General features: G+C 39.6%; 1 pseudogene; it reads right to left on the bottom strand.

The window, feature by feature from the left end:
- LOC110314862 overlaps positions 1-1,676 on the bottom strand; it is a 10,605-nt pseudogene extending 8,929 nt beyond the window's left edge.
- Between the last annotated feature and the right edge of the window lie 6,981 nt (positions 1,677-8,657).

Below are 8,657 nucleotides of genomic sequence, written 5' to 3'. Positions count from 1 at the left end.
CCTCCCATCCCCATTTCTCCCCCTTCCTCTTTCTCTCTTTGTGTAGTGTGTCTGTCCTTGTTTAGGAGAGGATATAAGACAATGTTCTTCTAACTGAATATGTTACATATTTGTTATCCATATGTGACTATCCATAACAGTACACATTCTTTTTTAATATCTTAGAATTTGGTCCATCAATAGCATCTTGTGATTTTCTGAATAAACTCTTTTCCACTCAGCCCTGACCTGGGGAAGGGAGGTAGTGTCTGTGACCTTTCTAAGCATTAAAATGAAAAGGCAACCCTCTACAGCCTTTCCTTGCCCACTCACCTTCATTTTCATGACCAAGACCTTTATCAGATTCCTTCAATAGGGATTCTGTGATCTGATCCTTTCCACGCATGAAAACTGGTTTGTTGACTGTGACCCCTAGAAGAAATGAAAGGTTTTTTTTTTTTAATTTAATGGAGCAAAAAAATGGAGAAATGCAGGGATGGTGCTGGGATTCAGCACAGACAGTAAGGCTCAGTAGGCTTAAGACCTTCAGAAGAGGAAAATGTAGGCTGCAGTCCTGAGCCCTGTGGCAGCTGGTCACTGTTATCACCTTTGCAAGTATTGGAAAAGAGCAGGATACTCAGTGAGTGCCTCTATCTTTCTTCCATGAAGAAAATGAACATATGGGAGAGGAACATAAGAGACTGGGGGGCACCTGGGATTGTACAAACAAACAGACAAACAACAAAAAAGCAAACAAACACTTCCTTTTACCTAGGCCTGTCATTCTGATGTAGTTTCTTTTCATAAACACGTAGGCACTTTTCTGCCATTTGGTCAGATTTTCCCATTCTTCCTCAGAGAAGTATTTGGAAATATCCTTGAAGGACTAGAAAAGAAAATAAATAGAAGCTTTGACAGCCACTTTGCTAGACATGTGTAAAATTTAGCTCAGGCTTCCTTCTTTGTAACAGAAACTTGGTCACCTAAATTGTCAAGATAGTCTATCCTGAACAAAGTGTAGGCCCCATGAGATATAAGACATAGCAATAGCTTCTAACCAAGAATACTAGAGGTGGTCAATATCGGGTACTTGTTCTTCTGCATTTGTAAATGTCTGAGAGTCACCAAATGAACAATGTTACAGATCACATGGTTCACATCATCAGGGTTGCAGTAGAAGGGCATGCTGAAATTGTGTCTGTCTGTCTGTCTGTCTGTCTGTCTGTCTGTCTGTCTGTCTGTCTGTCTGTTTCTGACTCTCTGTTTCTCTGTTTCTGTCTCCTTCTCTATCTGTGTATGAGAGAGGGAGATCTTGAAAATTTTTATTAATTAATTTATTTTTTACATTCCATATTTTATTCCCACCCACCCACCCTCTGACTGTTCCACATCCCATATTTCCTCCCCACCCACCTGTCTCCATGTGGATGTCCCCACCCCCACACCACCTAACCTCTAAACTTTCCAGGGCCTCCAGTCTCTTGAGAGTTAAGTGCATCATCTCTGAATGAACACAGACCTGCATGTCCTATGGAGACATTGTTTCTTGTCCCTTATGACTCTGTTCCAACTTCATATATTGGCCCTGGTTGTTAAGCTTCCCCTACCCAATTCCCACCATGACTCCTTACCTTGGACATCTTCTCTGGTTTAAACATATCTCCAGGGCTCTTTGTACAGGAACTGTCTGTCTTCATGACTCTGTGGAATGTGTCATGTCAAAGACCATGAACTGACTGCCACCAAGCACAAAACAAATGTCCTGTAGAAGAAGATAGTGTGGAGGGATAGCAGTGCTCATAACTTGGAAGGATTGTGTTCCTCTTATCTCTGGGATAATATATACTAGAAATCTCTGGGAGAAGTAGTTGTTAGAAATAGGAAGGATTCCATCAGCATGTATGAAGTGACCCTCAGTACCTGAGAATGGCTGAATTATTGTCCTGACTGTATCTTAAACTGAATAGAAAAGAGACTGGAGGCCCCAGGGAGTTAGCAGTCAGGTGGGGTGGGGGGTGGGGACATCCATGTGGAGACAGGGGGTGGGGAGGAGGTATGGAATGTGGAACAGTCAGAGGATGGATGGGGGGATAAAATATGGAGTGTAAAAAGTAAATTAATTAAAAATAAAAATGAAAACAAATGCAACAGAAAAAGTTAAAGAGAAGGCTGTTGAATTTGGCAGGTATAGACCCAACATATTCTCATCCATTTGTGTAATATGAAAACTGATTTAATAGAAGATAAAAAGAAAGAGTTGTCACTGGAGGTGGCTGATAGGAAGTTCAGTAGAGGAAGGTAGAATAATAAGTACCAAATATAGTTACAATCATCGATTGGTCACTTATAAATCAATGTGCATAGTGGGTAGGTATATTTTAGTGGATGGGGGCTTTGTGCTATGTGGATTTGAGAGGACAACTTTGAGGAGTCCTGTTTTTTCATACCATCTACAAAAATAAAATATGATGTTCTCATTTTCCAGGATTTTTTGAGCTTAACTACAGATACAGTAAAACATTCAAATGCCTTTCTATGTAGTCTTTCCCCTTTGTCCAACTCTATTAAGTTTTGTCAAATCCAAACTGCAAGGGCAGAGTGAAATATTAGTAACTGCCAAGCTTGTCTTGTAGGCCATGTACCTGATAAGCTTTAAAAGAACAAAGTACATAAAAATGAAACCACAGGGTTTTGTTTGCTTGGTTTAGTTTTGATCCACTTTGAGAAAAAAATATAAGTGCCAGAGAGAAAGATAAGACCTAGATTATAAGTCAGACTCTTCTGCTTACTCTGTAAAATGAATGGGAGTACGGCTCATGCATAGACTTTGTAACTCTTTTCTGCACTGAGTGTGCCTACCCAGCTCTCTAGCCTAATGTTCAACTTTTCAAAATCATGAAATAAGGAGTCTTCCATTGGATAAGATTCATTGAGAATCATTCTTTTACACGTCTTTACTCAGTTCACATTACCAGTCATGCCCAGTAATCCCCTTATCCAAATTGGTCAATTTCTATTGTTTCACAGTACAACTGGGAGCTATAGTTTATAATAACTTATGGAGAATTTAGTAAGGAAGCAGAAGAAATGTCAGGTCTAGTACTCTAGGTATGCAATTTGAGATGACTTGATGGGTGGGGAAGAATCAAGATATATTCCAGGACTGCACTCGCTATAGCTTATGCTCAGAGTCAGTATAAACTTTGTACATAGAACCCATTCAAAATAACAGTTTGAAGGAGCCTGCAGATGCAACTTAATAATAGAGTCCTGGCCTATTGTATATGCAAGACCCTGTCTTCATTCCCCATTAGTGGAGACAGAAACAGGGTAGAAATGAAAAATATTTAAGTACGGTTTATGCAATTACGTGCATATCTTGAACAACTACACTGCCTTCCAATTGTGTAAGTGCTATTATTAAATCCACTTAAGATCAGTTGTAGATAAAAATCAAAAGAAATCTTTCCTTTGAAACCAGGCTTGTTGGCACCCACATGAAATCCTAGCATAAACTGCTTCAGTAGGAGAGTTGAGAACTGAAGGCCATCCTAGGCTACATTCATTTTTTTAGTGTCATTGAAAAGCAATGCAAACAAAAATAACAACATTGGGAATTGGTGAAGTGTCTATTCAGTATTGGTGGGGGCAGCAAAATGCATTCATTTCTCAAAAAGCAGAGAATGTGAATTAATTTCACAAAATACTTTCCCCCTTATTAAATGAAGTGCTTTACTTCTACCAGAAATGTATTCCTTTACTTAACTTTCTGTAGTAGCATCTAAAAAAAGCTGACTTTCACTATGATGTATTCATAAGTGAATATCACTGTACTTTTCTCATGTTTCACCTGCCATTATCCTTTATTATGGCCTCCTCCGTCTCTGGGTGCTATCTTTCAATTTTGCTATCATTATTTCATCTACCCTTTTGTGTTTTAGGTACATACTTTAAAATATAGATGGTTCACCATGTGAAAAAACATTCTTACGTATTTATTTTCATTTTTCTATCATTACATTCATTGCTTCAAGTTAGCTCCCAATTTTGTTCTTTATCAGAAAATTTTTATGTATTATGTAGAAAATAAAAATTCTATGCAACACAAGAAATTGCTCATATTTCTGGATACATACTGAAACTTCAATTCATGTACATTCCTCATTAGGTATGTTTATGATGCTAAGGGAACTAGAAAACCCTGGTCCTGAGTATGGTTCTTTAGAATCCCACTTCATATACAGTTTGTGTGTTTGTGTGTGTGTGTGTGTGTGTATTTGTGTATGTACCTATAGTCAAAATTTCTAGTAAAGTAGAGCTGATTACCACAGGTCTAACAGGAGACTGATGGTTATTAATTGATAAGGAAACAAATATATGGCTCTATTCTGCAAAAGAGAGGAAAGAAGAAGGTATGCTAACAAGTAGTTGGGGGGGGGATTCATTACTGTGCTAATTTTGAAAGTAATGTGGTGAAGAGAGCTATGAACTCTGGTTCCACAGAACCAGTTATCATCCATGCTAAAGGAATGTGGGGTGTTTCAAGATAGACCAATCTGGTGGTCCCCCAAACTGAAGTCATTAGAAAAGAATTTAAGAATACACATTAAGCAGTCTCTGAGACCATGAAAACTGCAGCTTTATCCCAGAGGAGGTGGTGAAATAGTCCCTCAGACAGGCTATTTGGCAGTTCCTCTGATTGAGAAGCACTAGAAATTTGGTTGATAATGAATTCTGTGGAGCTAAGAATACTGTTCCCCTCAGAAATGGTGTTATAGGAGTCTGTTACATAGATGGTTGTTGTTTCTAGGATCCACGGGGGAGCCACCCAGTCAGAGTTTAGCTCAGAGCTCATTTTTAAGTATTTACCATTGCCAATGTAACAAAAATGACACAGGTCCTCTACACAGGATTCTAGGTGTTTACATGTTCACTTCACAGGGTGTCTCTCAGAAAGAACCTACCTCAAACAAAGAAGAGGGGGTGTTTCTTTAGGAAGAGACCAAGTGTCTTCATTCAGCTGCCCCTCAAGAATCAGTAAACTAGAATCGTCAGTGCTCTTGAATGTCTCAGAAAAATGGGTGGAGCAAATGAGGTAAGAATGGGGCACATTAGCGGGTACTTCAGGGACAGAGAGTACTTCATAATGAGGGTGTGGTCCCTGGATGTTTCTATCTAAATTATGATATTTCCTCTCCCTGGCACTGACTCTACCATGGTCCACTGAGCTATTTAAATAGATGTGCTTAAACTTTCCCACATTTTAACCTTTGTCTATATCCCGTCATTCTATCCTTTCATGTACAGCACTGAATCTCAAGACATGATCTATATGCTGAAGGTCCAAATCTCAAATCCTTCACTTTTCTTCTGTAGGTGGTTTAGTCTAACATCTCTTCAATAACCTTACAAGCTTTCAATAATTTACAAAGGAAATACTAGTGTCTTCACATGCTCCTGTATTTATGTTTTTCTAAGAACTTGAATTGTATGGCAATTTCCAATAATATTCCGAGAAATAGTAGTAAAGAACAAGCATGGAATTATGTGCTACTTCATTGGTTTCTACGTGACGGTGGCAAGAAACTCTCCCATACCATATTCATATGTGAAAACAATGATCCTACTATGTCCTCTAAGATTTCCTTCCATAAATCTGGGCTACCAGTGTTGTGTTTCTCAGACTGACACTCTCCACTATTCTGGCAGGAAGAGGGTCCATGAACCTTGAGCCTTACAATAAGCCCCCCTTTTCATCATCTGCTTGATTTTTCTTTATTTTTAAAGTTCATTTCTTTTTTCCTTAAAATATTATGTATTTATTCACTTTACATCCTGATCAATGACCCCTCCCACCACTTTTTCCAGTCCCACTCTCACAGCCCCTCCCTCATTTCTCTTTCCCTTCTCTTCCTATAACTCATCCTAGATCATTATGTCTCAGCAGGACTAAGCACATCCTCTCCCACAAAGGCCAGACAAGGCAGCCCAGCTAAGGGAAAGAGATCTAAAGAAGTCATCAGAGTCAGAGACGGATTGTTAGTGGATTCATGTGAAGAACAAGCTGCACACCAGTTACAAATGCGTATGGGGTCTAGGTCCAGTCCATGCTCTTTGGTTGGTGGTTCAATCTCTGTGAGCACCCATGGGTCCAAGTTAGTTGACTCTGTAGGTCTTCTTGTGCTGTCCTTGACCACTCTGGCTCCCTCAATCCTTCCTGAGACACTTCCACAAGACTCCTTGACTTCTTCCTGTTTGGCTGTTGGTCTCTGCATCTGTTTCAATCACCTGCTGGCTGAAGCCTCTCAGAAGATAATTATGCTAGGCCTCTGTCTATAGGCATAGCAGAGTGTCAGGAGTTAGCTTTTGTTATAGCATGGGTCTCAAAGGGGACCAATCATTAGATGGCCATGCCCTCAATCTCTGCTCCAACCTTATCCATGCACATCTTGTAGGCAGAACAAATTTGGGGTTACAGGTTTTCTGAGTGGGTTGGTGTCTTCTTGCTTCCATTGGAAGTCCTACTTGGATACAGGAGGTAGCCACTTCAGGCTCCATATCCCCAATGCTAGGAGTCTCAGTGAGGGTCATCCTTATATCCTTAAAGGAGTCTTCCCAATCACAGGCCTCCAGCTTGTCCTTAGATGCCCACCCCAACTGATTTACCTTATCACCCCCAGTCCTCTTATACCCACCCTCCCTCTCAATACCTGATTCATATCCCTGTTCCCCTACCACCCCCTCTCCCACCCATTTACCTTCCTCCACCAATTTCTACTCTCTATTTTAACTCCCCTTCTGACTGAGATTCAAATATCTGCCTTTGGGCCCTCCTGATTACTTAGTTTATTTGGGTCTGAATTGTACCATGGCTATTCTGTACTTTATGGCTAATGTCCACTTATAAATGTGAGTACATGCCATGCGTGTCTTTCTGTGTCTGTATTGACTAACTCAGGATGATCTTTTCTAGTTCCATCCATTTGCCTGAATATTTCATGATGTCTTTGTTTTTGATAGCTGAATAGTATATTATTATATAGATGTATCACATTTTCTTCATCCATTCTTGAGTTGAGAGACATCTAGATTGTTTCCAGTTTCTGGCTATTACAAATAAAGCTGCTATGAACATAGTTGAGCAAATGAGCTTGTAGTAAAGTAGGGCATCTTTTGGGTATATTCCCAGGAGTGTTATATATGGGTCTTGGACTATTCCCAATTTTCTGAGAAACCAACAGATTGATTTCCACAGTGGTTGTACAAGTATGTATATCCAGTAGCAATGAAGAAGTGCTCTCTTTGCTCCAAATCCTCACCGACATCCTCACTTGAGTATTTGATAATAGCCATCCTGACAGATGTAAGATGGAATCACAGAATCATTTTGATTTGTATTTCCTAATGCCAAACATATTCAACATTTAAGTGTTTCTCAGCCATTTTAGATTCTTCTGTTGAGAGTTCTCATATTAGGTCTTTGTTATTTGGTTTATTAGTATCTTAATTCTTGAGTTCTTTATATATTCTCTAAGTGTTCCCATCCGCAGAAACACTCTGGTCTAGGTCTGTACTGAAGGGTGGGAATATTCTAAAAGAGAATAGGCTGCGAAAGGAAAATGGATGCCCTGACAATTTCACACTGATCAAGGCTCGATTTTTAATAATCGGACTCTGCTTAAATACATGGAAAGATTCCCAGCCCGCCCTTGAGTCTCTTTGAAGTTGCAGCGGTGGTCCAATCATAGGTGGGTCCTTAGGAGGGTCCAAGGGATTGTAGGCGGAGATGAGTGCCTGGTAGGCGGTCCAAGGACACTGCATTCTGGGAGATCTGGGGAGGTCCTCTCAGTAGCAGCTCTCTGGTGGGTCTATGCGCCTGTGAAGGGCTGACGTTTTGAGGGAGAGTGATTAGTGGAGGTGGGAGACCCCAACAATTCTCTATATTTGTTCTCTGTGAGATGTAAGGTTAGTGAAGATCTTTTCCCATTCTATAGGCTGCTGTTTTGTCCTATTGATGGTGTACTTAGCTGTGCAAAAGCCTTTTGGTTTCATGAGATTCCACTTAATAATTATTGGTCTTAGTGCCTGAGCTATTGGCGTTTTGTTCAGAAATTTGCCTCCTGTGACAATGTGCTCAAGGCAGTTAGCCATTTTCTCTTCTACTAGATTTAGTGCGTCTGGTTTGATTTTGAGGTCTTAGATTCACTTGGACCTGAGTTTTGTGAATGATGATAAATATGGGTCTATTTGCATACTACTGCATGCAGACATTCAATTAGAACAGCACTATTTGTTGAAGGTACATTATTTTTCCACTGTATGCTTTTGGCTTTGTTGTAAAAAATCATGTGTACATTGATGTGTGAGTTTATATCTAGGCTTTCAGTTCTATTCCATTGATTAACCTGTCTGTTTTTATGCCAATAACATGTGGTTATTTTTTATTATTATTGCTTTGTAGTACAGTTTGAAATTAGGAATGGTGATTTCTCCAGAAATTATTTTGCTGTTTAGGATTGTTTTAACTATTTAGCATTTTTGTTTTTCCATACAAAATTGTGAATTGTTTTATCAAGCTCCATAAAGAATTGTACTGGAATTTTGGTGGAAATTGCATTGATTTCTGTAGATTCATTTGGCTAAGACAGGTATTTTTACTATGTTACTCCTGCTGTTCC

This window comes from Mus pahari, unplaced genomic scaffold, assembly GCF_900095145.1.
Source record: "Mus pahari unplaced genomic scaffold, PAHARI_EIJ_v1.1 scaffold_8157_1, whole genome shotgun sequence".
In the NCBI taxonomy this organism is placed as follows: Eukaryota; Metazoa; Chordata; class Mammalia; order Rodentia; family Muridae; genus Mus; species Mus pahari.
This window is presented reverse-complemented; position numbering and strand designations above follow the sequence as displayed.